The sequence below is a fragment of the Microchirus variegatus genome (genome assembly GCF_963457635.1).
Source record: "Microchirus variegatus genome assembly, chromosome: 3".
NCBI lineage: Eukaryota > Metazoa > Chordata > Actinopteri > Pleuronectiformes > Soleidae > Microchirus > Microchirus variegatus.
The window spans coordinates 23,856,865-23,863,610 of NC_139804.1; positions in this window are offsets into that span (position 1 = coordinate 23,856,865).

The following is a 6,746-nucleotide window of genomic DNA, read 5'->3' on the forward strand; positions in this document are numbered from 1 at the left end:
AATAGGCCACAATCAGCCAACTCTGCTGTGGAAAGACCTGGCTGAAATATTATGGCGGTTCAATGCTTCCATACAAGGCTGCTGTCATGTGCCTACACACACCGTCACTCCCTTCCAATTATGACCTTTTGGCCTATAGGTTTGGTGGAACCCTGTTGTGATTGACTGGTGGTGAGACACCCTTCACCCAATTGCCACCCTTGCTTTAGGCTCAAACCTATACACAGCACACCCTTCCACTGGCTCTCTCTCCTGGTCATTAATATTAATATCACATGGAATTAAGTGATTTAAGATCATTAAATGCACATGAATATTTGTCGAATGAAAGTTTAATTGCGCCATCTCTCCCGATGTCACAGAGCAGCTCCCCATTTCAGTGTATCCAGGATGGCCAGTATGCTTTTTGATAAGTGCTTATACTGTAACAACCCCCAGCTATATGGGGTCCTATTTTACACCACCTGTGCTGTTGTTGGTGACTTAGTGGTTCCTAAAGTGTACATGGAACAATCATACTTAACTTAGGATAGCAGAATCACTTTTGTGGTTCACACCATCAATAATTCAGGACTGTGGTCTATACATATAGCTTGCTTTTAGATCGTTGGATATGTGCCATATACATACTGCATACATTACCTCTCTCCAACAAAAGTTGGACTTTATACAATATGCATATGAGCCATTATGTCCACATAGTGGTCCCGCATGTGACGAGGTGACAAAGATGGATTGTTACATTACAGCAAAAGCATGATGTTGCAGTTAGAGCAAAGTTACAGTATTCACACTGATTTTCAAAAATTAGGCATTACTCAGCTTTTTCCCCATTTGAGTCATAATCGTCTCTATCAATCATTTTCAGTGAGTTTGCTTTAAATACTACTGTAGTTGTTGCACTTGAGGCACATGTTGTCTCCTCGCTTTATAAAACAAATCTGATGAAGAGGCTCCCCCGCACGCACACACAAGAGCTCATTACTGGCAGCACGCCACCCCATTTCAACACCCTCCTCGAACAAATGGATGCAAAAGTCTTCTGAAGGGCGTCCAAACTGCTGCATCTCCCAATGGTACGTTTCCGTCATCCCTACATTAGTGCATGTTGCTGCTGCCCTGACACACTGTGACTTAATTTTTCATTCCGGAATGCCCTCTTGCATTTTATCTTCCTCTCTTTGTCTCTCTCTCTTTCACACACACACTAAGGCAAAGAACCACCCGCTTGTTACAGTGCTGCAGTGCTGAGTAGGAGTATCAGAAAAAGCAGTTGAAAGAAGAATCTCTGGCGTCGGCCCCACACCACAGAAGTGACTGCAGCAGGGCATCCCAAACTGTTTTTCCTTTCCATCGCTAATCTAAAACGGCTGCTTTGTTCCCTAGATCCCTCCATATAGGGCACACAAACAGGAGCACCTTTTGCAAGATTTATTTTACATTCATTAATCCCTTCCCCACCCCTTTCAGTGTTTCCGAGAAGTGAGGTGTCAGCATATTTCTGATAGCCAGGCTCACCCCTGACACCAGCCTGTAGTGGAGCAGAATAATACCCCTTGCCAAAGGTGCCATATGGAAGGTGCTTCTTAGTCGAGGAATGGAGCGGAAATGACTGTCCTGGAGGAGTGATTAAGAACAAAGCTCATCACATCACCAATCTCCAGCCTCTTTGGATGTTTAAAATCAAACTACTCTCCCATTTTCTGCTTATTCTTAAAGCCTTCGTCTTTAGAGAGGAATTGGAGCGCCGTCAAAAAGAAAGAGCTTCTCTTTATTTTCCTCCTCCAGTTATGTGTTGCCTAATTAGCTAAAATCAATCAGCAGTGAAGGCTGCTGAGTGAACATGCCATCACAGACGATCAATACTGCAGCTAATTACCTATAAGGCTGAACCCCTCAAGTTTCCCTTTGGGGAATTGCCATTGCTATGATAATCGGATGACTTTCTGCCAACATCCTCTGATGCAAATATTTGCTCTACACAGAAGCTTCCAGATTAGAACTCCTCCCCTAATTTTCACTTGACTTCAGGCTCACAATCTGACCAGTGTTTACAATGTAATTGCACTGAGGACATTACACTGATTGGTTTAAGAGCCCAAAAGTCAGTCAGAATCATTGTAATTTCAGTATCTTAAAGATATGACAGTGGAAATGGATTTGGATGGGTTTAGATAATAGTTTATAATTATAGTATAGTAACAACGGTAGATACAGGAGGAAATTCCACCAATTATGCAAGACAGCACAGCTGTAGTCAAACAGGAGTTCCTCTTGATCGAGTACCACTTTAGATGCTGAAATTGTATTGTTTTACGAAATGGTCGAGTCATTATTCTTGTATGTTTACTGTAGTTTAAAAAGAGACTCAAACATGCATCATTGGCGTACTGTTAAGAGATTATTGAACGACCTTAGGCCCCAGCTAAAGAGCTCCCAATAAGTCAACGATACAAATGAAATAACATTTCTTTACCACTGTCATTTCACAAAGAGAAACGGTCTGGGTGTTTGTGAGTAAACAAAAAGGTCAATATTTGTTTCTTGTCTAATATGTGTTGTATGAATTGATTGCTTTCTCGAGACGCAAACCAAACACTGCGTTCGTGTTGGCATAAAACTGCAGAGATAACCTTAAAATTCCCGGGAAGTATCTCTCCGGAGACCCCACGGTTGTTTTTCGTCTTCCTCACCCCCAGCCTCATCCAGCACTGTCAGGATAAAGCACATTACTTCAAACAAATGCAGGAGCTGCTCTGGGCTGTGCTGTGTTCCTCACCGCAGAATAATAGAAAAAAATTCAAGAGGAATTTTGACAGATCTGGCAAGATGGGACTGTGTCAAATCCATTGAAGGCTGTTGCAGGGGTTTGGATCTATTATTGTCACATCTAATATTGTGTGGTCCTTTGCTCATTGGCATGTGGGAGTTTTTTTTTTGAGAAAAAGCCATTGTTTAGTAGGGGTGAGAGTACAGTTATATCATGAATTTCAAAATGAAGTGTTGGTTTTGTTGATGGAATGATATGTAATTCACAATAAAACTACCTCTGATGCTAAATCAGCCTCCAACTAGAAAAAGAAAATATATATAAATAGATATACAGAAATTTCAAATTTTAACTTGATATTAAATGGCTGGCCACATGAAATGAACTGGGGCGCCACATTTGGCCCATGGGCCGCGAGTTTGAGAACTGTAAGTATATCTAAATATTCATATAATTTATATAATATACATATATATGCTTAATTAGGTTGAATAATTAAAGTTTAATGTCTATGCTTAGTCATTGTTAACACTTGTCATAAGGCTATCTTCACCAAGTAACATTATATACAGTATAAGGAGATAATTATCCATCCATCTGATTTACAAACATTTTCATGTGAAGGGATTACATTGTTGGAAGCCTACAGTTATCTCATGATCATGATATTACTTTGGAAATGACGTGGTATACTGTAATGTCATCCTCTTATTGCCACATTATTACTATGTTGTTATTGAAGTGTAAAACAGTTGGATAAAATTGTAGTGCCATTATATTTTGTTAACTTGGGGGATGTGTTGTTGATGTAATTAAGAATCGTGAGAATCTTAAAATGTGATTTACTGAGTTTGGGCATTCTACTGTGGCAAGTATGCTTATAAAAGACTGTACCCACATTTGAAAACTGATGTGTTTCCAGTATATAAATTGGAAACACAACAAATCCAGTTCTGATAAATCCACACAGTGTTTACTGTCAAAACAGTTTACCATCCAAGTGAGCTATGACTCTAAGTACACACATTTTAACAGAGGAGGGACATTCCTGTGACATTATGCCCTTCTGCTTTCCATTTCCCCAGAGCACACTGATGCATGCAACAATGCATCAGTCGCCTGCCCCTCTAGATTAAAGGAAAGAACTGGGGATCTCCCAAAAATAGCACTTGTATGAAAACTCCCACCAGCTGCTTCATGCTCCACTCAGGGATCATATTCTATCAATCTTCCAACCATTTATTGATGGGATGTCCACATAAATTTGCCTGACAGGCGTTGGAGCACAATGAAACATTAATTTTGTGTTCTCTGTCTGGTGTTCCTAGATGTAGGGGAAAGGTCTGTCCCTCTGGCCACAAAAAGCAATGACTCATGACATTAACCAGTGGATAATGCTCACGGAATATGGCAAAGTAGGACCCGTATTGATGGCACAGGCTTATGTGCGTACACTATAGCGTGGGGACACATTTTACATACACATTTTAGAACAAGATGACCTAGTTAGTAGAGAGATGTTGCTATAGAGTGTATTATACAACCATATATTCAAACCCCACAACATGTGCATTAGATTGAAAGTTTACCAATTACTTTTGTTGCTTTCGTTGTTCCCTGTAAGCAATACATGGCAGGGCATCTTGGTGTACTAAAATACTTTTTTGCCTTTTTTTCACGCCGTGCAGGTTTATTGGACATTGTTGTGTTCTGATATTATCGGTCATAAAACAACAGAGGGAGTCATTGCATTCTAACTGCAGCCTTTGTGAGGATAAAGGAGAGATATGTTTGCGTATTTGCACTTTGTTTTCTTCAAAGTGACAACGATGTAACTGCACCTGGACGAGTCGCCAAGGTTACTCCGCGGTTCGACGCTCCCTTTTTTTCAAATCTGTCAGAAAGTAAATAAATTATGTACATCAATCCGTGCAGCAAGCACAAGGAAAATGCGGTTCAGTGTAATTATTGCCGCAGATATAGATGGGAATCGAAGGTGTGACGGTGGTGCTCAATAAATCATATACGTGTGTTGTCTCTCTAATAGAAACACATGCCTCGGCTGTATGGTACTGCGATCCAATCTTACAACCAGGAAGCTACAAGCATGCGTGTCACAGAGCATAATAGTATGTAAATAGTAGATTTATTGTTTTCCTTGTTGTGTTTCACAAACAGTCCGGACAAAGTCATAAACTGTAGCATGAATATATATTAACAGACTGTCAGGCAGCGGATACACTGAATATATCACTGACGGTAACCGAGTGAAATTGAAATTCACCAGATTCAGGAATGCACTGTTTGACGAGTGCAGTGAGGAGACTTTAATGATGAAAGACGAATCCCAAACAAATTCTTTATTCATTATCAGGGTCAGGAGAGTGCCAGGCGGAGTGGTCGCCACCTGTTGCAATTATATACGACTAAATTAATAAGTGACACGTGAAAGAGGGGAAAAGGTTGGACCCATCATCAGCAACAGTTCCCCTCTAGAATCCCAACCTCTGCTCCCAATGTTTTAATTCCATTATGATTAAGGGATGAGATAAGAAGCTATTTGGTAGGTCAAAAACCAACCAACATTCAAATCAATATTGTTTTCTACCACGCAGCAGCCCAGCGACTGAAACCAACAGGAAAAGGACACAAGCATTATTAAGTTGAATGATTCAACACTACAACACTATAACCTCTCTTTCTAGTTTGTGTGTCTCTTCTAATTGGTTTGGATTTGCATGCGAGAAAAACATTTTTCCTCCTCATGAATATTTTTTGATAACACGCCTTTCTTCGGTAAATAAAAACAACATCTTTAACTTTTTTTCACCCTGTGGAGCCTTGCACTGAGGGGGGGGGTCTCATTATCTTATTTTGATATTTTCCATCTGGCTAACGAAGGCTTATTTTCATTGTGCCCAGAGGCTCACTTGTTCGTATTGTTGTATTTCATCACTTGGTTAAATGTTTATTGAGTCTCTTGTATCATTTCTGCTAAGTTAATGTCTCGCTCAAAGGATTTCTTCCAAATGAGCTTTCAGGGTCTCTGCAGGTGTTACAATTTCACCTGCAGTGCTGGGTTCTGTGCATATTTGTTTGTTGTTAAGCCGCGTTTCTTCGCTTAATGAGCCTTCTGTTGTGATTGCCAAAGTAATCAGGACTGACCAAGTGCTGTCAGTTACATTGTGCAATTACATTTCCATCCAGCGATGCAATCACTGAGAGAAAAAAGTGTCTGAAGCGTCTGTCATATCAACTGCGACCCACATTCAACCGTTTATTTTCTCTTTAAGATAATCAATAGGTTCTGTCTTTTATGACTCTATAATTATTCCAGTGTGTTTCACCTCGTCATATTACCATATTTTAATCATATTTGGATGAGTGAGTTGTGTGTGTGATTATAACAGATTCCAACAAACAAGAAATTCAGCTCACCTCTCCTTTTCTCAACCGCGATGGGAACTATGGTAACCGTCACATACCAGATAGGATGTCATCATTAAGTGTTCTGCTTTGTCCATCAACTGACGGGGTTACCATAGTTACAGATGTTTTAATGTATTCTTTATTTTTTGGTTTATGCATCAGCTTTATGTGGGTGGAGCATTTCTTCTTTCTGTGTTTTAAAGGAATACAGGATTTGCATTTAGCTTTGTATTACTAGAATAGGGGTAGACTTTTTTGAACAATTGTGCTTCCCAGCCTCAGTTTCCCCTGAGTTGAGAAATATCTTCATTTTTTTGCCCACCAGTGACACTGTTAGCATAACTGCTAGCAAAGATGGCAGACACTGGAAATGAAGTCCTGCCCCCCTATGGGTGGGTCTAAAAAGTGTGGAATTAGCGTTGCAATTTCAAGCCTCGGACCAAGTGTCACTGGTGGGCACGTAACAAAAATTTCTCGACTCAAAAATACTACCCCTATCGGTGAAGTATTCTTTCAAGCTTCTGCTTCAAAGTGTGAAACACATGCT